This window comes from Galeopterus variegatus, unplaced genomic scaffold, assembly GCF_000696425.1.
Source record: "Galeopterus variegatus unplaced genomic scaffold, G_variegatus-3.0.2 Scaffold1639, whole genome shotgun sequence".
Taxonomy (NCBI): domain Eukaryota; kingdom Metazoa; phylum Chordata; class Mammalia; order Dermoptera; family Cynocephalidae; genus Galeopterus; species Galeopterus variegatus.
In genome coordinates this window covers 286,631-310,669 of record NW_007727750.1, presented here as the reverse complement: position 1 = coordinate 310,669, position 24,039 = coordinate 286,631, and the positions used below count along the sequence as shown (strand labels likewise).

The 24,039-nt window shown below is 45.0% G+C and overlaps 2 pseudogenes; both read right to left on the bottom strand.

Moving 5' to 3' along the window:
* Positions 1 to 14,945: 14,945 nt before the first annotated feature.
* LOC103594894 lies at positions 14,946 to 17,485 on the bottom strand (annotated as a pseudogene).
* Positions 17,486 to 19,037: 1,552 nt separating this feature from the next.
* Positions 19,038 to 19,777, bottom strand: LOC103594893 (annotated as a pseudogene).
* Positions 19,778 to 24,039: the final 4,262 nt, after the last annotated feature.

Sequence of the window (24,039 nt, the reverse complement as noted above, 5' to 3'; positions counted from 1 at the left end):
GGGGGACAGGGCTAGGGCTAGAGGGGCAGATCACTGTGCAGGCGTGGGGGGGACAGAGGGCTGCAGGGGCCAGACCACTATGCGGGCGTGGGGGCGTGGGCTAGGGCGCAAGGCGACTGTACCAGCATGTGGGTGTGGAGTAGGTTAAGAGCCATACCACTACCGTTTGGGTGGATGGAGAAGTGGGGAAGAGGAAGGAAGTAGGAGAGTGACAGAGGCTAGGGAGCTGGTCATTCTGTGGAGTGGGGGAAAAGGAGAGTCTGGGGAGGACCACTCTGCTGAGAGATGGGAGGTCCAGGGGAGTTGGAGGAAAGTGGGGAGCAGGAGGGAAGCAGGGAGCGGGAAGGTGCTTGGTCGGGAGGCAGCACTTATCCAGAAAGTTGGTTCGAGAGTTTAGGGACCACATTACTTGAGGGCAGACCCCTCCTAGGAAATGAGCGAAACCAAGAAGATGATGGGGGAAAGGAACCAGGTCACTGGGGAAACGCTCCCCCCGGTTGGGTGTGGCGAGGATTTCAGAGTGAGGATCCCACACTGGACTTGACCAGTCTGGAGTGTCAGCCAGACGAAGCTGAGAGCCTGGGAGGAGAAGACAACCCTTTGCTGCAAGAAGGCTCCAGAAGGACCTTGGCTTGGCAGGTGTTAGTGGGCCATGGTCCTCAAGAGACACGGCACAGAGAGAAGGTGGGCCTAAGGCCAGCATCTGACTCAGGTATCCCTGAGGCCCAACCTGGTTCTGCTGCTGGGCCCTGGGTTATTCCTGCAAGCCATTTACCCTCTCTGAGCCTCCAGTTTCCTCATATGTAAACTCAGGTATAAATGGGTTGTGAGGATAAATCGATATAAGGCATAATTAAGCATCTGGCACATAGTAAGAAGTAGTTCCCTTAAACTTAATTTTTATTTAACATTATTGAGCACATACCCTGTGAGGTGTACGTTGTAATTTTTTAACGTTTAAGTTTTAAAAATAGTTTTCCCAGTGACCATCTCTTCAAATCCATGCAGCATGTTATGGCAGAGGAACTGGGTTTCCACGGTGTGGAGTGACTTCCTTAAAGTAAAATAGTTAGGCAGTGACAGAAACATACTTTCCTAAAATAAACTTTTGTTATTGAGTTATAAATATATGCAGAAAAATACACAAATCATGAATGTATATATGGCTGAATTTTCACACAGTAAATATACCCATGTAATATATCCACCCAGGTTAAGAAATAGTGCAATGCAGAAGCACCTCATGTCCTCACCCAGTAACCATTCCTTTCCTTGTTCCTGATTCCAAGCATCATCAGGTTTGCCCATAGTGTGTGACTTCTTTCACTCAAGTTATATCTGTGAGATACATGTTATGCTTGAGTTTGTACATCCTTTGAATATATCACTATTCATCCATTCCACTGTTGATGAGCATTTGGTTGTTTCCAATTTGGGGGCATTATTAATAGTGCTGCTAAGATATGTATATTCTTTTACATATCTTTTGTGGAACATATGTTATAGGGTGTATACATTCGTGTGGAATTGCTTAGGGTATTCATTCTCGTATGTTCAGCCTTCGTAACTGCTGACAAACAGGTATCCAAAATGGTTGCACCAATTTATACTCCCTCCAGCAAAGGATGAGAATCCTAGTTGTTGCACACGTTCACTGCCTCTTGGTATTGTCAGTCTTATTCATTTTAGGCATTCTGATCAATATGTGTAATAGGGTTCCCCAGAGAAACAAAACTAATAGGGTGTGTGTATGAGAGAGAGAAAGACACCACGGGGTACACCTGCAAGCTAGAGATCCAGGGAAGAGTTGATGCTGCAGTTCCAGTCTGAAGGCCATCTGCTGGCTGAACTCCCCCTTCTTCAAAGGAGGTTAATAATTTTCTATTAAGGCCTTCAACTGATTGGATGAGGCCCATCTACATTATAGAGGGTAATCTGCTTTACTTTGTCTACTGGTTTAAATATTAATCTCATCTTAAAAAATACCTTCACAGATACATTTAGAATAAGATAGCCAAGTTCATGCATAATATTAACCACCACGATGTGGTATTGTTGTAATTTGCATTTCCTTGACAACTAATGAGGTTAAGCTAATTGGCCATTTGAATATCATCTTTTGTGTTTAAATCTCTTGTCTGTTATATCTCTTGCCTTTTGGGATTCTCATCTTGTTTCTCATTTGTTAAGAGAGGAGTTTTTTTTACATGTACTGTATATTAGTTATTTGCCAGTTGTAAAAGGGGTCTTCAAAAAGTTCATGGATTCATATTATCTTTTAAATTCCATTTTTTTACAAACTTTTTGAAGTACCCTACTACATATTACAAACATTTTTTCTCATCTGTGGCTCACCTTTTTATTTTCTCTCTATGGATACTTGATAAATGAGTTTTTAATTTTAATGTAGTCCAGTATATCAGTCTTTTTCTTTAGAGCTATTCTGTTTGGTTTAATAAATCTTTACTTATTCCAAGATGTTCTCTTCTGTTATCTTCTAGAAATTTTGTTTTATCTTCACCTTTAAATCTTCAATCCACTGATTTTTATGAATAGTATGATATAGGGGATCAAGATTAATTAATTTTTACATGTCAATATCCAGTTAATTCTGGCTAAGACCTCCAACATAATGTTAAATGCAAATGATGATATTAAACATCCTTGTTTTGCTTCTGATCTCAAAGGGAAGTTTTAATATTTCATAATTAAATATAATGTTTGCTATAGGTTTGGTTTTTGTCATATCCTTTATCAGATTAAGGAAGTTCCTTTCTAGTCTTACTTTGCCAAGAGTTTTTAACAATAAAAAGTGTTATCAATGCTTTTGCTGTATCTATTGAGATGAGTATATGATTTTACTTTTATTCTGTGAATGTGACGAATTACATTGATTTCTAATGTTAAACCAACCCTTTATTCTGGACTAAATGCTGCTAGTTTGTAACATATTGTTATTCTTTATATGAGAGTACTTCAAAAAGTTTATGGAAAGATTTGTATATTTTTAATTCTATTTTTCCAAAAACTTTTTGAAGTACCCTCATATTTGATATGCCTCTGGATTTGATTTGTTAATGTTTTGTTTAGAATTTTTACTTCTGTTTTCATGAGAGAGAATGGCCTGTAATTTCTTCATGTGTTCAGTAGAATTAACTGATGAAGACATCTAGGCATGGAGTTTTCTTTGTGAGAAGGTCTTGAGTAGTTACAGTATTATTCAGATTTTCTATTTCTTTTGGGGTCTTCTTCTTCCAGAAGGCTGTCTTTTAAAATCTGATGGCAAAAATTATTTAAATATACTTTTATTGTCTTCTTAGTCTCTCTAGGAATGTTGCGATATCCCCTTTTTTATTTTTGATATTGATAATTTATGCATTGTCTTTTTTTCCGATTCAGTCTCAAGAAGAGATTATTGATTTTATTAGTTTTCAAAGAATGGGCTTTTTGACTTTCTTGACTCTCTTTGTTGTTTTCTAATTCTTTTTATAATGTCCTAAGATGGATACTTACATTACTGATTTTAAGCCTTTCTTCTTTTCAATACATGCATGTAAAAATATATTTTTTCCTCTGAGCATAACATTGGCTGCATAGCACAAGTTTTGTGTGTCATATTTCATTATCATTCAGTTCAAAAATATTTTCTGAATTTAGTTGTAGTTTTTATTAGACATATTGGTTTTATATAAGTGTATTCTTTAATTTCCAAACCTTTGGGGACTTTCCAGTTTTTTTGCTGTTAATTCTTAGTTTAATTCCATAATGGTCATAGAAAATACTCTGAATGATATCAGTCTTGAAATTTTCTGAGACTTGCTTTAGGATTCAGCATGTGGTCTATTGGTAAATATCTGTGTCCATTTAAAAAAAATGTGTATTTTGGATCGGGTGTTCTATATATGCCAATTAGATCAAACCTGTAATGAAGATACATTGGTTTTTTTAACCAATGTATCCTTATTGTTTTGCTTTGTTGGTGTGGTGGACCTATCAGTTAAATGCCATCAACCTATTATGTCAGTTACTGAGATGGGGTGTGCTAAAAATCTCCCACTATTACTGTGAATCTGTTTCTCTTCGTAGTTCTGTCCATATTAGTTTTATATGTCTTTAATGGTTGTTAGGTGCCTACACATTTAGAATTGTTATATCTTCTGGTAAATTTGACCTTTTCATCTTTTTATCTCTAATGATGCTTCTTGTGATATATTCTTTTGGTTAGAGTTCCATGATTTTTCTAATTCTTTTACTTGCAACTTTTCTTCATTTTATGTTCATGGTGTCTGCTATAAGCAACACACACTTTTTTTGTTTTTTTGTTTTGTAATTCTATAGTGTATTTTAAGCACCATAAGACATTAGTATTACTATTATTTTATAAAGTCAATACGTATTTGAGTTCACTGACATATTCACCTTTCCATTGCTTTTCATTCATCCTTACGTATTCATGCTTCCAAATGAGATCACTTTCTCTCTGCCTGAAGAATAACCTTTACATTTTACTTCAGTGTGGTTCTGTGTGATAAATTCTCTTAGTTTTTATCTGATGTATTTTAAAATGCATTTTAAATAATATTTTTGCTGGTATTGAATTCAAGTTTGCCAGCTATTTTCATTCAACACTTTTATTACACAATTGATTGTCTTCTGGTTTCTGGTATTTCTTTTTGGGAAGTCAGCTGTCAGTCATATTACTGCCTTTTCCACATTAATGCATCTTTTTTTCCTCTGCCTGTCTTTCAAGTGTTCTTTTTGTCTTTGCTTTTCAGCTGTTTTACCGTAATGTGACTTGGTATAGTTTTCTTTGCATCTACTCTGCTTGGGCTTCAGGGTGATTCTTGAATGTATGACTTTATATCATTGGTCAGTTTGAGTAAATTCTAAGTCATTATTTCTTCAGCTCTTGCTTCTGCTCCATTCTTTCTCTTCTTTTCTGAGACTCCACTACACATATGTTAAATCTCTTTACTCTGCTCCTTATATCTCTTTTGCTTTTTGTGTAGTTTTCATGCTTGTTTCTCTTAATGTTCCTGTCTGGCTATTTTCTACTAATCTATCTACCAGTTCACTAGTCCTCTCTTTAGTACTATCTAATCTGCTAATAAGCCCTTCTATTAAGTTCTTAATTTCAGTTATGTTTTTCATCTCTGGAATTTCCACTTCCATTCTGCTGAATTTTATTCTCCATAATTTCTTCAGAATATTTTCTAAAACATGTTGATCAGAGTTATTTTCAATATCATTATGATAACTGAAAGCCTTTTTTTCTCTTGTATTTTGGTCATTGGATTTTGAATACTGGCATATGCTGGGGAGTTTTTTATCAAATGCCAGATATTGTGTAATAAAAATTATAAAGATTATTTGAGGCTCCAGATGATATTTATTATCTTTCTCCAGAGAGAATTTACTTTTGTTTCTGGCAGGTGGTTGAGGTAGGGCAAGTTCATCTTAATCCTATCTGGAATTGGTTGATTTATAGCTGAATTCAGTCTTCATTAAGACTAGTGTGTATTATTCTACTTGACTTAAGATGGGGTTATGTACTGATAAGCCCATTGTAAGTTGAAACTATCGTAAACCGAAAATGGATTTCATATAGCTAAACCTACCGAACATCATAGCTTAGCCTAGCCTACCTTAAATGTGTTCAGAACACTTACACAAGCCTACAGTTAGGCAAAATTATCTAACACAAAACCTATTTTGTAATAAAGTATTGATTATCTTGTGTAATTTATTGAAAAGATCAAAATTCTAAGTATGGTTTCTACTGAATGTGTATCACTTTTGCACCATCATAAAGTTGAAAAATTACAAGTTGAACTATTGTAAGTCAAGGACTGTATCTTGTTTGATCTTACTCCTTTAACTATAGCTCTTCAGATGTCCCAATATAAAGAAAGTCTAGGGTATCTACTAGAGGCCTTCTTGGCTTGCCCTGACTCATTTTTCTCCGTTAACCTACAAGACCGCCTAAACCTCTGATCAGCTTCTTAGCCTCTAGGCTGCCACTCACAAATCAGTCAATAATAGCTGGTTGGGGAAAGTTATGCTGAAAATTGATTCACCTTAGTGCATTTCTTCTCCCTGAAATTTTGGCCTCTCTCAAGGTCTTGCCATCTCAGTAGTTCTCCAGTCCTTTTGAATAGCTTTTTTGTTTCTTTTTAATTCAGTGTTTTATGTGATCTTTGCAGAAGAGATAACTAATCTGATACAAACTAGTTCCCCCTAGCCAGAAGAACAGGGAAGAAAGAAATTTAGGAAATTGAGAAGACTGAAGATACTGTGCCTCATGTACCTATTTTTGCCTACCCCTGTGGAACAATCACAGAGCTGTCTCACTGTCCCTGTCACTGGGAGCCTTCCCTGCATTCCACGAGAAGTCAGCATGGATGGCTGCAAACGGGTTGCCCAGCAGGATGATACAAGAGCCTCGTGGGAGAAAGTTCACACAGCCAGCACCTTCTCATGGTTTATATCTCAGCCTAAAGGACTCACCTGAGAGTAGCCACCCTGGGTCCCTCTCTCCAAAGCAGTTCTGTCCCCAGTACCTCCCTCAAATTATCTCTCTTATCTAGTGGCTTGTTGTTTACTGAGTGTCACCCTCTCCTACTCCCAACCCCTGTAACTGCTACATGAAAGCAAGGACCTTAACCTTTCTGTTCCCACAGCATGTGCCCAGGCACCTAACAGAGTGCCTCATACACACAGGCATTCCACAATGATTTGTCGTATAAATGAACAAATAACTAAATGAATGGTCAGACACATTACAAAAGAGTAAGTATAAAAGGGTTAAAGTGTAAAAATCCCACGAGGACCATCTCTTCCACACAAGACCTTTGCAAAGAGCACAGTCCCTTCTTTCCTGATCCTTTTTCCCTTCCCAGATCCCCCCTCTCCCACATGTTGTCCCCTGCTCATAACTTCCAGACCCCACCCTTTCCATCAGAAAACTTCACCCATCCCCAGGAAGGGCTCATCATTTCATCTGTTCTTGAGGGCCTGAGTGGTGCCTTTGGTGTCTGCCAGGCAGGCAGTGGCCTTTTCTGTTCTGTCCTAGCTGCTGGAGAAGGAGGTGGTCAGACTTGAGTCCTGAGAATGAGGGTGAATGTGAGTGTCCCAATTGCAGTTGAGTTTCTCTATCAGCATAGCTGTTTCTCTGAAGTAAGTCACTTAAGACAGACAAACATGAATTTTCCTTGGCCAAGATCCTGTAGAGAAAAAGCTGTTTATGTTTCCTGTGAGCATGGTTTGGGCCAGACCTTTAGGAACAATACTCTCCTGTCCCCCATCCCACCTTCTTGGTGCCAGTTCAAAAAAAAAAAAAACCACTCCTGATGTTAACTGTGTTTCTAAGGGACGGAACCAGCTTCTCACATCAGCTCCTACCTGCTTCCTTTGACTCTCGTCCCCTGACAAAAGGGAGAGAGGGATTTCTGGTACATTCCACCACTGACTTGTCACATCCCACATCTCCTTCTACCTACAACAGTGTTCAACCATCAGTGCCAGGATGTGCTGCCTGCACTGTTCCACTGACATGACAAGGTCATTCTCCAATTTTGACCCTGGTTCTCCCCTCCTTGGCTCCCCATTGCTCTGAGGACATAATGCAGTCCTCTCAAAGGGACTTGTAGGGCCCTCAGGGACTCGGCCCTGCACTTCAGCCTTATCTCAGCTGTGCCCTTGGCCTCCAGCACTCCTGCACTTCTTTCAGTTCCTCAAAGGCTGATCTCATCTATGAGCCATTGCAAACAGCATTCTACCTGCCAGAACCCTCTTCTTGCCTCAGCTGACTAACTCCTTCTCATCTTCAGAACTCAGCTTACAGGCCCCTTTCTTGCTGAGCATCTGCCCCCTCCCCCCTCCCGCCCCCCAAATGAGTTAGCTCCTATCGCACTGAATATCATCTCAGAATAGCTTATTACAAATTATAATGACCTGTTTCAGGTGTGCCTCCCCAACTAGACCACAGAGGCAGGGACCACATCCTTTTTGTTCTTCCTTCATGTCTTTACTTGTTCATGCCTGTCTCCCTCACCAGATAATGAGCTTGACGAGATCAGGAACAATGTTTCTATTCACTATCCCATCCCCAATATGCAGAAGAGCATCTGACACATAGTAGGTCCCAAGATTCCCACAGCCCCACGTGTTCCTCCATACCACCGTAGGGGCAGAAAGGTGAGGTACATTTCCTCACCCATCATAAAGGTCACGGCTGATCCTCCTATAACAAAAGACAGGTTAACAAGATAAAAGCATAACAAATTTATCTAATCAAAGTTTTAGATGACATGGGAGCCTTCAGAAATGAAAACCCAAAGACCCGGGGAAAACTGTCTATTTTTAAGCTTAGGTTCCATGAAGAACGTAGAACTGTAATTGGGTAAAGGGTGTGATCTAATGGTAATAGAGTGGGGAAACCTAACAAGGGCTGTCCAGATTCTTCTTGGCCTTTCTGCGGAGCATTCTTTCATCCTGGAGGTCAGATAATCTCTCTATAGCAAGCTCCTAAACAGAAAGGCAGGGTGAGATTAGAGTAATATTTTTAGGTTTTATGGCTGACTTTGGGGAAGAGATGTTCTACTTTTTATGGGCTGCCTTGGGGAGAAAGGGAAGCAAGAGAAAGAAAGGCAGGAGAAGGTTAGAAAGAGACCTTGCTTCTGAGGCCCTTCCACTGTCCTTCTGTTCAAAGTAGCACACCACAGCTCCATACTTTGGGGTACTGTTTTCTGAGCCTGAACATCACCAACTAATTTTTATTGAACACTTTCTGTAACCAGATCTGTGCGAAGCATTTACACAGAATATACCCTTTAGTTCTCATGACCACTCTATGAGACAGGTAGTGGCTATTATCAACCCCATTTCTCAAATGAAGCGGAGGCACAGGAGAGGTTAAGTAGCTCAGCAAAAGTCACAGAAAGGAAGTTCTAGAGCCAGGATTCAAACCCAGGCAGTGCGGCTCCAGCTCTACATCGTCAACCACTACTCAAGACTGTCCCTGTCATAATAGCTATCATACTGTGTTGTAGTTGTCTCACTCCGGAAGGAAACAAGTGAAATTGAGTGAAGAAATGAATGAACAGCTGACTCTTAAAGGAGCCTTTGTAGTTGCTCAGCTAGCATCATCCACCAGGTGGCAGTCACAGCTCCCAGATAAAATCACCTCCCTCCCTCCCTCCCTCCCTCTCTCCCTCCTCTCTCTCTCTCTCTCTCAGAAACAACCCCATTTGTATTATTACCAGGAAGTGAGTAGCCTGAATTCCAAACACGACTCTTTGACTGAGCTTTTTGAACATGGCACTTGGAGGAAATGTGTTTCCAATCCACGTACACAGTGAGATGAGTGGTTCAGGATGCTTGTGCCAGGGCGAGTGAAGAAAAATGGGGGGCGTGTTGAGTAGTGCACAGCAAAGGAAGACCAGGATCAATGTGTAAGATGTAATTTCAGATGGTTTGCTCCTCCCTCCCCCACCCTCATCAAACAGCTGCAGGAGCTGAAAGGAAAACCACAGGATAGTATTCCTAGTCATGAATTCCATTTTGCCAGTAGCAGTCGTGGGGACATATGGTCCCCCGAGGAGATATCCACAGATGACTGTCAGAAAAGGGCCTTCCCACCTCATCTGTGCCTGGAACTCTGTTCCTTCACCTTCCACTGGTTCTGCTGCGGCATGCTTCTGGCAGCTTCCCCTGTGTTTCTGAGAATAGAAAGGGGACCTATTCCAGAGGCGGGGCCAGGGCTGGAATGGTCCTTGTTCCTAAGCCTCCCCAACTTTCAAACAGCTAACTTCAGGACTTCTCTAAGAAGGAAAGAGGCCCAGGCCAATTCCATGGGGGCTGCCGGGTGGGCAAGAGGGAAGGTATATTTTTTAAAATGAAGAAACTGTGAATATTTTAAATGTTTAAGTTAAACAAATAAATGCTGTTAAACACCAACGTACAATGTAAAATAACTGTGCTTTTTTTGAGAAATTATGGGACTTAATTTATGTGTTACAGGCAGATGTGATATGGTACCCAAGTTTAAAGGTTTCTGATGGCTCAATTCTATCCTCACAAGTCAGGGAACTCCCTGCTGTTGTTTAACCTCAAGATAATGTCAGGTGTCTTCATTTTCAGCTCTTTGTGAGTGAAAGAATTGCAGGCCCCAGGGGAGCTAGCCCAACACCGAGTTTGTTGGGACTGAATGGGAGGGGAGGACCCCACCCTAAGGGGAACTGAGAGACAATTCTCTAGATCTGGTAGCAGGAAAGTTGACCATTCCTCCCTCCCCAGCTGCCTCACCGCTACTAAACTTAACACAAGCACACGCCTGGCTCTTGAGCCCAGTGTCTAAATGAATCACCTGCATCATGACTTCTACCCCATTTTCTTCCCATAACCCCCTTCCAAATTAGAATAATGCTTCATTGGAATTAGTCTGTTCAATGCATTTAAGTACCACTCACTCCTTGTTAAAGCAGAATCTTGTGCCCTTTCAATCGGGCAAGGAATTTCCACGAGACTTCAGAGGACAGGGAGGGGATGGGGTGAAAGTCTCCCTTTGTAATGGATACCCTCCTTTTGAAGGTTCTGTGTTTCTAGGCAGGATTAGAACCAGCCTTGTTTCCTTCTGATTTCATGAAGGTTTTGCCTTTGCTGTGTTCCAAGGGAAAGGGATTAGTAATCTGTTGTAAATCATGTTTTCTCCCCAAATAGTAGAGCACGTGGGATTTTGCCAACACCCGAGTCACTCACATATGTCTTCCTCACTGCCCACATTTCCTCTGGCATGTAGTCCTGCAGTGGCTTCCACTCTGCAGCCATCATCCTGGCTCAAGCCACCAACACCCACTGACACCACCATCGTAGCCCCCCAAGACTCTGTCATCCGCTCCCAATGGTACATTTGCTCCTAATGTTACTCTTGCTCCCCTACAGTCTATTCTCAGCACAATTGCCAGGGTGATCACAAATTAGTTTATGTCCCTCCCCGGCAGCGATGCTTCAGTGGCTCTCCCTCCATCTGATTGAAAATGAAATCTGAAGTCTCTGCCTGGCTAACACTTCCCTGCCTTACGTGGCCCTCAGCCTCTCTGGACTCAGCTCATGACCTCTCCCTCCCTGTTGCTCACTGTACCCAGACGTGCTGCTCCCCCTTGCATACTTATCAAGCTCAGGCTCGCCTCAGGACTCTTGCAAGAGCTATTTCCTCTGCCCAGAATACTTTCCTGTCACATTTCAGCATGGCTGGTTTCCTCTCATTGGTCAGAACATAGCTTAAATCTCACTTGTCAGAGAGGCCTTCTCTAACCTCCCAACTAAAGTAACCCCCTCCTTGCTAGTCTCCACCACAGAACCCAGTTTTATTTTCCTCATCACACTTAATACTAATGTTTTCTTGTTTAGGTATGTGTTTACCTGTTGATTGTCTGAGTTCTCCTTCCAGAATGTAAATGCCAAGAGGACAGAGACTGCTGGTTTTGTCTCCACAGTACCCCCAGAGCCTAGAACAATATATTGAAGGAAGGAAGGGAGGGAGGGAGGGAGGGAGGGAGGGAGGGAGGAAGGAAGGAAGGAAGGAAGGAAGGAAGGAAGGAAGGAAGGAAGGAAGGAAGGAAACTGTCTGATGTAATTCTCCTTTGCAGATTGACAATAGATTACAGATTGGCTAACAGTTATCAAGTTCAAAGTTCAGATTAGTGGTTCTGTGAATAATCGTAGTGCTTTATCTTTGCAAAGCACTGTCTCCTGAGATCCTCCCAACAACTCCCCATGCTGGGTGTGGGAACCATATTTGACTCAGGCTCAGAAAGCTGAAATGACTCACCAAAATCACGTAGATACAGCAACACACACACACACACATACACACACACACACATCTAACAGCTCAAATCCAGGCCTTTGTAAATCCCAATAGGACAGAGGCTTTGCCTGTCTCACCGCCACAGTATCCTCAGGGTCTAATAATGGCAAATATTTGTTAAAGAAATTGATAAATAAATGATTGAATGAGCAAACTCCTGAATAGAATTGCCTCTCTGGGACTAAGGCAAATTGCAAAAAAATAGAAGATTCCAGCCTCTCGGCCTTGTCTGGCCAGTCTGCTCAGGCATCAGGAGGAGCCAGCTCTTCCTTTTCTCCTCCCTCCCTGCACCTAGAGCCTGGGTCAGGTGGAGCTTCCAGGTCAGAAGGCTCACACACAACCCACCCAGGCTCTTGCTCTCCTGGCACCCTATCCTCAATCCAAAGTCTAAAAATCCAAAGCTTTCTCAAGAATTTTTCTTGCTACTGAGAAGCAGCAGCATCAAGTTCACCTGGCAGCTCATCAGAGATGCAGAGTCTCAGGCCCCCAATGCTACTAAATCAGGACCTGCCTTTTAACCATATCCCCAGGTGAACTTCCTGCACCTTAGCGTGAGTGTTCCAAGCAACCTTTATCAGGCATTCCGATCTCTATTTCCCTTGTGAAATATCTAAGCCTTGAGGCCCCAGCAGCTGTCCAGCCCTCCTCTTGAAACACAGCAATCCTCTTAATGGCAATTTTGAGAGCAGGTCTGGGAAAGAGAACATCAGGATCCTGTTAGTCACTCACTCAGCAAACATTCATTAAGCACTTACCACGAGCAAGGCACATGACAGACCCCGAGGACACAAATATGAGCCAGACAGTATTGGTCTCCACCACCCCACAAGGTAGACAAGTGACATGTAGTGATAATTACTCATTGTACTAAGTGCTAGTCATGAGTGCTTCTGATAAATAAAAAGTGATGGGGGGTGTGGAGAGGGGGTTTTAGAAAGGGTGATCCAGGAAGTTCTCTCAGAATGGGGAGCTGAGTCCTGAAGCATGAATAAGGAACCCCATTTTGAGTAGAGTTGAAGTGAGGGAAGGAGGGGAGCTGGTATGGGAAGGTAATTTCACCCTGAGGAGAAAATAGCCAGTGAGAAGATTGTGCACCAGGAAAGGCGACTTATATTAGAAGAACGGAGAGAGGCCCAGGCAGAGCAGTTAGAGCACATGATCAAGAGGGTAATAGAAGTGAAGGTTGGGGTGGAGGCCAGGACCAGGTCCTGCAAGGCCTTAGGGGCATGGGGAGATGGCAGATCTTACTTCTAGGGCAATGGGAGGCTGCTGGAGGGCTTTTGCAAAGCATCAGCAAAGGCAGGTTTCTGTTCCACACTAGCTGGAGGGATGGATGGTGTAGGTAATATCTCACACAGGTGAAGGGACTTCCCCATTTGTCGTAGCCACCAATTGCCAGATCTGGGACAATAATACTAATGATAATGGGAGCCCCTAATGTTTACAGTTTAAGTGTTTTTCTCATAATTACCTCGTTTAATCCTTACCTCAACTTGATGATGGCGATATTTGCCCCTTCTGACCCATGAGAAAACTGATTCTCAGAGGTTACCTTATGTGGCCAAGGTCATAAGCCAGTTGGAGGTGGCACAAAGACAGAAACCCTGGTAGTCTCACCCCAGAGCCATGTCCCTAACCACGATGATTATTGAACCCACCTTTGCTCAACTCCCAAACCCAAGTCGGTTCCGCTACCCCACATGGTCCCTGGGCCCACCTTCACCTACATTTTGCTGTTTATGAGGGCAAAGGGGAGATAAATTGAGGAACTAAAAATCATATTCCCTCAAAGGCATATCATTGTGCTGTCAGCTGAGGGACACAGGCCTAATTTCCAGCCCTTCCTCCCCCTTCCTGCTTTCATTCCCTAAGGAGAATAATTCTTGGCTCATCTAGAAATCTCCAGAAAATGAGAGTCCAAGGACACAGCCCCTCTGGAGTTTGTGTCCAATTTAGCAGCCCAGACTCAATGCCCTCTGCTGCCGAGTGTAATTCTCCACTGTGGGAGGAAGCCACCTATTCTTTAGATGGAAAGAGAGACAGCAAGGGCTGGGTGCTGCAGCAGCCACGGGGTCTGGAGTCTCTGTCACCATGGCGACTGTTGTAGGCTGGATGGGGTGGGAACGCAGAATTCACAAGAGGAAACTAGCATGGGAGAGGGGCATCTGAGGGTTCCTACCTGCTGCACTGGAGTGGTGACACCACCCTCAACCCATTACAAGGACTGGCACCCTGTAAGTGGATAGATACTGATAGCAACAATAATTTAATGGTTATCATAATAAGAGTTGACATTTATTGAATAGACACGACACTAACTGCCATCACTAACTGTAATCAGATTACAAACCCTGACTTCAAAAGGTCATGGTGCTCCACTCTACATGGAGCTCAAAAGAAAGAATATAAAAATACAAAATAAGCATAAGGAAAGCCAAGTAAGATTCCAATTTTCACCCTTATGGGTGACGACTGCATCACTGCTAAGTTGCCTCATCCTGGGAGAAAGATGAGATTGGGAGTATAGAAGGTCTGATTTCCCTAGTTACGGAGCCTGTGCGTAGTGGGGTGCTATCGACTTCTGGACACAAAAGTGCATTTGATAACTGAATTCCACTTCTCTTCCCATCCTCCCTAACCTCCCTGATCTGCACCTTCTCCTCCCCTCCTCCCTCCCACCTTCTGACCCACCTTAGGAAGTTCTGCGATCCTTACATAGGACACTTATGCGACTCAATATGAGTCTTCATGTGCATCCTTTCCAGTGTTAGAGTTGCATGTTTAGTCCTTCTTAGATTTGAATGTTTTGTGTGGTAAAGAAAAAGGAAGTTGCTGATGACTGTATTTGACCATGGTGGCTCCCTCAGAAGAACGTTTTGCTGCAAATCTAGGTTCAAATATTATGTAGGTTTTCCCATCTGTTCAAGAACAGATGTTCAGGCTATGGCAAGAATCAAAGCTGTGTGTTCCAGAGCTCCGGTGCTCTAAAAATGACAAACGCTTCTTCTCGTGCACACACACACACACACACACACACACACACACACACGGAATATAAATGATCTGTGGAAATCTATTTTGATGCTTCTGACATCCCATTCCAGAAGCAAAATGTTCAAGTGCTGTTTTATTTATTGATTGATTGATTGAAATAAAACATTTTTAATTAAGCCGGGGAGCACCTGCCCTAGCCCACCCCTGGGTTCTCCAAGCGCCAAACACGTGAGTATTGTTCCCCCTGCCCCAGAGCCTCCCCCACATGGGGACTCCCAAGAAGCCCCTCAGCAACGTTCACTGGGCCCTGCTTGGACCCCCACTCACACCCACAACCAGCCCCCCAAGTTTCGTTTGGATAAATAATACCAAGAGAAAAGTTTGCCTAAGGGGACCTCCTAAAGCACCGAGCTCAGCACAGACAGCGTTGCCAAAGGCAGAATATCTGAAATCAACGTCAAGATACACAGTCAGAAATGGCTTTTGGGGTCACAACTGTGAGGTCTGGGGGCAAGCATAGCAAAGGCAGCTGGGTCATCTGCAGCCACGCGCGGGGGATGCAGGGCCAGGTAATCTCCAAAGAGCCAGTTGACCGCCACACGGCGGCAGCTGCCCTGGGGCATGATGGTTACCAGCTTCGTGTCAAACAGCATTCCGCTGCACTTGAACTCCACGCAGGCGGCAGGGCTGGCCCCGGGTGCGCACGTGGCTGCTCCCCGCGTTGTGGGAGCGCATCATGTATTCCTGTGGGCCCTGGATTCTCACCTTAAGGAAGCAGGCCCGGAACTCCTGTGGGTTGGGCCACCAGGCTAGCAGATCACCGGTCCAGGAGGCGGGCACAGCGTCGCAGAAGGAGACAGCGTTGTACGAGTACCTGTCGGCTTCCATGCGGGCAAAGCGGCAGTGGCCGGCGATCACCGGGGCCTGCTGGCGCAGGCTGCGCCACGGTTGGTTACACGGGGCTTCTGGCCCCGGCAGACTCGCCCCGCCAGGGTTTGGCGAAGTTGACATGGAAGTCGTTGTGTTTGAAAGCCGGGTCGTCGTAAGTCGGCCGGCGGTGGCCCAGCCCGTCCAGGAAGGGCCGGGCGATGCCCACCGCGGCCGGGAGCGAGCGGGGTCGGGAGGGGGCCGGCTCAGCTCCGCACCGCCCAGGGCGGCCGCAATGAGGTGCGCAGCGGCGCCCCCTCGCTGTCGCTGTCCACAAAGCGCAGATCACTGTAGGCAGCAGCCGCGGAGGTAAGATCTCAGGGTCCACAAACACCACGTGGGCCTCCACAGCCCCTGGGGAAGGGTTTGCTGTCGGCTCAGTGGAAAGTTCCAGGCTGCAGGACAAGTTCATCCAAGGGCGACTGGTCCAGCTCGCCCAGGGATGGCGTTGCTCTGGAGGGCATCTAAAGTGGCCAGGGCTTTCTTCCACGTGGACTTGGCCTCATGGTACACGGTGGCACCTCCAGGGTCAAAAGGCACGATCTGTAAGTCCACAAGTTTGCCAGTGGGGTCCACAAAAGTCACCACCAGCTGCTCGGTGGAGGGTGGCACCTCGATGGTGAAGTTGCCCTGGTAGGAGGTGAAGCTAACCGCTTCCTGGCCCAGAGGGTCCTGGCAAAGCTCAGGAGCTCCCCAGAGTCCACAGCCACCATGCGGCCCCGAAGGAATCCCAGAGGGGCAGATACTTCTGGCAGCCACACTTGGCCATCAGCTTCACCAGGAGGATGTAGCCAGAGCAGTGAATCTCCCTGCTCTCCAAGAGGTGCATGGAGCAGCAGTGGGAACCAGCATCCCCACACCGAGGGCTTCAGCCTGCAGGACCTGGACAGTGGGTGTCGGGGCAGAGGCCCACATCCAGGTAGGCAGGGCCACTGCCTGGCTGACCACAGTCATCTGGAAGCTTGATCAGGTGCTCTTCGGGCCAGGGGTTGTTGGCTGGCTGGCCCGGTGCCAGGCAGTGCTAGAGAGCACGGTGGGAGCTTCATTCCACACCTTGCATTGGTAGGCGCCTGACTGATCCCCACAGCTCCAGGTGGGCCCCATACCTGTGCTCTGGCCTGTCCAGCTGGGAACTATTGTGGAATCAGTATTTCTTGGGCATAGGGGTCCCCGGGGCTTTGCAGCAGAAGGTGACATTTTGGCCAGTCTCTTGCACTTGGAACTCAGGGTGTTTCACCAGGTAGGGCTTCTCAGGAACTTCTTACTCCACCTCCACCTCCTCGGGGAACTTGTGCTCCACTCAGATCACCTCAGGGACCTCACAACCAACGCACATGACCTCACAAAGCTAACATTCCACAGCATCACCTCAGAGGGATCCCACTCCACACACAGCCCTCAGGGAGTCCCCAGGGCTCCGGGTGGGTACACTGCATCGCTATTATATTACTTCATTTCTCTTGCTTATAACAAAATACCTTGACTCCATGTTCAACATCCTCTGCACTCTGGTTTTGGGGTTGGGTCCTCAAATCCTCAGTCAGCTCCACTACTATGGCTTTTCTGGCCGAGGCCATGTCTCAGCTCTCACAGGCTGGCATTGCACACTGGTAACTCCACAATTCTGGGATGTCATGGCAATCCCACTCCCACGGCTTCACTATGCATGGCGCTAATGGGGTTTTTCTGCTTCATCTCGACCTCGTGTTTCTGCTCGGCATTGCTCTAGTGAAGGCTCTATGCAGTGAATCTGCCCCTGTAACAGATCTCTTCCAGGGCCACCAGGCTTTTCCATACATCCTTTGACATCAGGATGGAGGCTCCCAAACCTCCACAGCTCTGGCATTCTGCAAGCGTGCAGAGTTAACACCATGTGGACACCACCAAGGTTTCTGGCTTGTATCTTTCAAAGCTGTGGGTCCAGCCATGCCTGGCCAATTTTGCCAAGGTGGAGCAGCTGGGGTGCTAGAAGCAACATCCTGAGGTGGTCCTGGACAGTGAGCCTGTGGAGGGTGCCCCAGGCCTGTTCCCCAAGATCATACTGTCTCCCTGGGCCTTTGGGCCTGCAATGGAAGACACAGCCTCCAAGATTTCTGAAATACCTTCAGGGCCTTTCTCCCATTGTCTTGGCTCTTAGCACCTGGCTGCCCCATAGCCCTGCTAATGTCTTTAGCAATGAGTCCCTCTGCTGCACCATTGGACTTTTGTCTTGAAAATGCTCTCTGCTCCTCTACCACATGGCCAGGCTGCAAATTTTGTAACTCTTTATGTTCTGCTTCCCTTTTAAATTCTGGCTTTATGTAATGCCTTTGCTGCCATAACTCAGCATAGGCTGTTACAAGTAGCCAAGCAGCTTCCTTAATGTTTTGCTGCTTAGAAATTTCTTCCACCAAATACTCTGGTTCACAACTCTTTAAGTTCCACCTTGCACAAAGTCCTAGGGCATGGACACAATGCAGCCACCTTCCTTCTCAGATTACAAAGGTTGATCTTTGCCCCAGTTTCCAAAAAAAGCTCATTGTCATTTACATCTGAAATCTTCTCAGAATGGCCTTTACTGTCCACTTTTCTGTCTACATTCTGCCCACCACATATAACCAGTCTCTAAACAGTTCCAAACTTTCCCTGGTTGTCTGGTCTTCTAAACTTCCACCATCAGCTAAGCTTTTTCTAGCCTGCTCCTTCAAATTCTTCCATCCTCTCCTCAACACCCAGTTCCAAAGCCACTTCCACATTTTTAACTACTTATTATAAGCAATACCCCACTCCTGGTACAAATTTTTTTCTTAGTTCATTTCTGTTGCTTATAACAAAATACCTGGAACTGGTTACTTCATAATAAAATAAAATTTATTGCTTACAGTTTCAGAGGCTGCAAGTCCAAAGTCCAGGGAACAGATTTGGTGGCATTGGTGGTGGCAACAGTGATGGCAGGGTAACACATTATGAAATGGTGGAGCAGAGAGAGAGGAACAGATTCTTCATGTTGTCTTTTAAAAGCCCTTAGAACCATGCCCTTGACCACCATTTTGAATCCATTCACTTTGGCATGGTTCTACAATCTAATCACCTCTTCAAGGCTCCACCTTTCAATGACCATAATAGGATTTCCCACCCTCTTAACACTGTCACAGTGGGGGTCAATTTTGGGAGGGGAGACACTCAATCCAAGGCACCTATGTCACAGGTGAAGGAGGACAGCACCCACCCAAGTCTCACATTCATAGTGCAGAGCTGGGCTCTGAGCCTAGTCAGGCCTACTCAGACCTGGATATTTGGCTACTGTTCCACACTGTCTCTCCACACATTTATTAACTTCCCTGGGATCCTCCGAATGGGATTTAAACTTCCACCCTTCCCAGGGACAGGGATGTGTGGCAGGAAAGGCCATCACCTGGGAGACCGTCATGATGCCCTCCCTGGACAGCTCTTTTTTAGCTTCCTCACTGGGGTAAGGTTTACTCAGATAGGAATAAAAATACTCATTCAGCCTTTCTGTGGCCTGCTTGCTGAAATTCTGCCACTTTCACTGGCATCGAGGAACTGCGAGCGCGGATCAGCAGGGCCTTGCAGGTGCTCTGCTCCAGCTGCCTCTGGATGGCGCTGAACTTGCCGTGGATGACGGCCACCATGCGCTCCATCTCCTGGAGATGGTCCTCACCCTGCTCTGCTCCTGGAGGAGGTTGATGACGTACGTGGTGAATCAGGGCAGGCATGACAGAAACTCTTCCTTGCAGAAAGGTCACCTGTTCATATTTTTCTAGCTCAGAGTGGTAAGCCTGTCGGAGTCGGGACAGCTTGGCTCTGTAGTCACAGTGCTCAATGCTATTGTCATTTGGACAGCCAGCTGTTGTTGCTGCACCAACCTCGCCCGCAGGTCCTCCCCTTCCTCTCTTCTCTGGCTTGGACAGCCCACGGCCAGCAGCCTGTTATCCAGCCTCATGAGCTGAGCGTTGGGGGATCCTCTTCCCGCACGCCACGGATGCTAACCACTGGCCCGCACCCCATCCAGGCTGCGGTTGGTGATGGCCAGGATCCACTGAAGGACGTCGCTCATGTGGGGCGCAGTGGGACAGACAGCAGAGTGCCCTCGGGTGACAGCCAAGGAGGAGCCGCTGTTGCAGGGAACCCTAAGCATTTTCTAATTGTTAAGCTTTCCCTTTTCCACCCGAGAAACTGTTTTAGACACTCTATGCTCCACTGTAGCTCTGGCCCCTGCCGTTTACCCGACTTGCTTCCTGGGCCTGCCCTCTAGGAGATAACAGCAGTTTCACAGCCCGCAGGGGCCAGAGGCACATTAGGCTCCTAAAGTGACCAACAGACTGTGTCCCACAATCAGCCAATCCAAATTAGCAGGACAGCATCCCTCATTTACATAAGAGGACCTGAATGAGAACCTGGGAGGTAGAAGGGTGGGAATTTAGGCTATATAAGGGGGTCTTTTCCTTTGTTCTGGGAGACACTGGCTTAGGGGTTCTTAGTCCCCAGTGCTCTCCTTGCTTACAAGCAAAAAGAGGCACCTGCTGTAACACTGAACAAAGAGCTGCAACACTAAAATAAAGAGCTATGAAACTACAGCACTGACAACGGTCTTGGATTTCTCCGTGCATTGGTCCCACAACACCGTCAGCAGACAACCGCTGCCACCCGCGGGCCGCGTGCGCTCACGTGCCTGGCCCCACCTGCGTCACCGCCGCTCGTCAAGTGCTGTTTTTAAATTCACAAGGACCTATTGGTAAGAAAGCCTCTCCCCCAATCCTTTGGATTTCCGGACTATTTTTGTGAGATTACAGAGACAGTGCAGTGTACAAAGGATGAGATGCATGAGAGAGGTTTGATTTTCTATATAGAACATGTTCAATTATAGCCTATAGGAAGAAGTAAAACCCTTTCTCCTTGGTGGGATTTTCTTTGAATCCAAAAAATATATACATGCTATGTGTGTATATGTGTATCTACATATCTTCTATCTTTCTATCAATCCATCATCCATCCACCTACCTCCTTACCTACCTGTCCATCCATCCATTGAGCTAGCTAGAAGATATCTTTTCAGGGCACCCATGTGATTTTGTTTTGTTGTCCCCTAACAATTTCGGAGATGACATAACTACAACGAAGAGTAGCTATCACATTATTATTAAAGGTATCCTTGTCAAATAAAGAGTAAATGATTTCTAGATGGATTTGTAAAATGTCACATATCCTTTCAATGTAACTTCTTGATTAATCAATGCAGGGGGAAAATGAAATTTTAATAAAATTTCTCCTTCTTAGGTTGAAAATGTGTAAGGCATGAGGTGAAAAAGGACCTGGGTTAGAATTCTGGATTAACCTTTCTGAACCGTGGTTATCTCAAAATGAGCATCATAATAATAGTCTGCTATTTGAATGTCCCCCCAAGCTCATGTTGGTGGTGGAAGGTGGGGCCTTTGAGAGGTGACTGGATCGTGAGAACTGTGCCCTTGTGAACAGATTGATCCATTTGTGGGATAATGGGTTGATGGTTTAATGGGTTGTCATAGGCGTAGACTGGTGGCTTTATAAGAACACATAAAAAGCACTCTGGCCATTCTTGCCATGTGATACCCTGGTTACCACAGGACTCTGTAGAGTGCCCGCTAGAAAGAAGGCCTTCACCGGATGTGTTCCCTGGACCTTGGACTTCCCAGCCTCCAAAACTCTAAGAAGTAAATGTCATTTCTTTATACATTACCCAGTTTTAGGTATTCTGTTATTAGTGATAAAAAATAAACTAATACAAGGGCCTATCTCATAGGGCTGTAGAGAGATTGAAAAAAGGAGAAGCCGCCAACACAATGTCTGGCACTTACTTGATAAGCACCCCATCAATGCTAGTTGTTATTATTCTCACTCCCAGAACTGCTTGTGTTTCTGGGATTCTTGGGGGTCACAGTATTAGAGAAAAAGGCCCTTCCTTTTCCTTGTGTGTCTTTCGCTAGTGGTTGAATCATAGAGAAAGGATATGCACTAAGAAGTCTGTACTTCCTCAAAGTGAATAGAAATGACATTTCAACTACCTTGCCACCACTTCTGAAAATATATACCCAATTCTGGCCACAGAAACACAGACGTGGGTTTAAGGGAGGCCATAAGACAGACATGAACTGCAGAGGTAGACCTGAGTCACCTGGGCTTGACAGAACTCAAGGACTTCAATCTAGCCTCCTTACCTCCTTACCAACTACATAGCCTTGAACAAATCTCTTAACTGAGAGTCATTTCCTAGGGAGGAAGTGACCTCATTTTAGGACTCATTATCAAAACTAACATTCTCTCTTACAACTTTTGTTTTATCATCCTATCTCTACATTTTAAAATATGACACTTGCACCCAGAATAGGTTTATGAATGAAACTTTTGTTTTAAAAACAAAACCCAACTTTAAAAAAAAAAATCCCGATCCTATTCATTGCTAATCCAGTGGCAGTGAGGTTCATAGGGGAGGAAATTGGGATTTAGCAGATGAGAATTGGAATCTAGATTTTACTGTGTCCTAGCTGTGTAGGCTTGGCTAAGTTACCCACCTTCTCCATGAGACAGTTCTATTTTCTGTTCAATACCTCACGGGGGATGTTAACCTTAGTAATGGATGTAAGTGCCTGAGATACAACAGGTGATCAGCAATTACTAGTTTCCTTTTCTAGAATCAGCTCAGTCAGTCACTGCAGAAGCAGGAGGGCTGAGAGTTACCTGATAGATGAGGCCCATTCCACGTGCTCACTCCCCAACCCCACCCCACCCCACCTCAGCAGGTCATTGGAATCAAGCCTTCAACCAACAGTTAAACACACAAGAGCTGCATCACTTTTGCCTCAAATATGAGAGGATGAACTATACCTCCATTTCTTCAAATAAGGAAGTTTCAGGTCTTTACCCGATCCTACCTAAAACCATTTATGCAGCTTCAGAGATTTACGTTGCCACCGCCCTCCCAGTTTTCTTCCTGGGTAACTTATTTCAGAACAAGTATAAAATGCCCAATTGCCTTTAGTAGATTCTGGGGAGTAATTCCTTGGTATGTTGGGTTCTTTTCTTTTCTCTTTTGGTGTTGGGGGGTGCGTATAGGAGAAGAGTTGAAAATAATCTCTTTAAAACAGTGACATTTGCTTGATTTCATTGCCATTTTTATGGTGTCAGCACTCTGCTTCCTGACGTAGAACTCCAGTGAAAAGGATATGGAAAGCTCAAGCTTAGCTTTTGGCATTTGTATTCACTGATTCTCCACCCTCCACCCCCATCTACCCACAAGCAGTTTCTCACTGACAATCAGATTATGAGCAGTATGAAATACTGGTGGTTTGTACACACTCTCGATTTAGGTGCTGATGTTCATTTTTAACTTCCTCAAGACAAACTGTACTTTTCCAACTCTGGTTACCACGCTGAATCACAATAAGACACTTTTTCCAAACAGCCAACAATGACACTCAATTTGACTAGAGAAGGATTGGAACTTAGAATTTCCTGAGAAGACTCAAGGCATGTCAAAACAACATTCTCGGGCCGGCCCGGTGGCACACTGGAGAGTGCGCCGCTTGGGAGTGCAGCAGCGCTCCCGCCGAGGGTTCGGATCCCATGTGGAGACCGGTTCCCACTCACTGGCTGAGTGCGGTGCGGGCGCAACACCGAGGGTTGCGATCCCGTTACCGGTCAGTAAAAAAAGACAAAAAGGAAAAAAAAAAAAAAAACATTCTCTGGGCGGGCCTGTTAGCTCAGTTGATTAGAGGGGAGTGTTATAACCCTGTGGTCAAGGGTTTCGATTCCCTTACCAGCCAGCCATCAACCAACAAACAAAATGTTCTCTAATAAGAGAAACCAAATTGGTATTGCTAGATAAGAGTTCATAGTGGTGCACAGATGTTCATTTTCTGAATTCTTAGAGTTTATTCAAAGCCTATGGTCCCTATTCTCACAACATGGGGGGAGGGATTTCTGAGGGAAGTTTGCAGAGGAAAATTTGAAGGAGGAAATGATACAAAATTATCAGAAAGGTAGACAGCATATCATGGAATGGCAGATTCAAAGCTCACGTTGCTTGTCTGAAGCAGAATTTTGTGGCACTCGTGAGAAATAAAAGCTGGTCTGAGCCAGTGAATAGCATAATCAAAAGAGCTTTGCAAGATGATGGTTCATTGTGCAGAGTTAACTTCTCTCTTTCTTCCTGAGTGGAAGCAGAGGGAGGAGGGAATTAAGGAGAGGCATTGGAAATGGGACAGGGGTTAGAA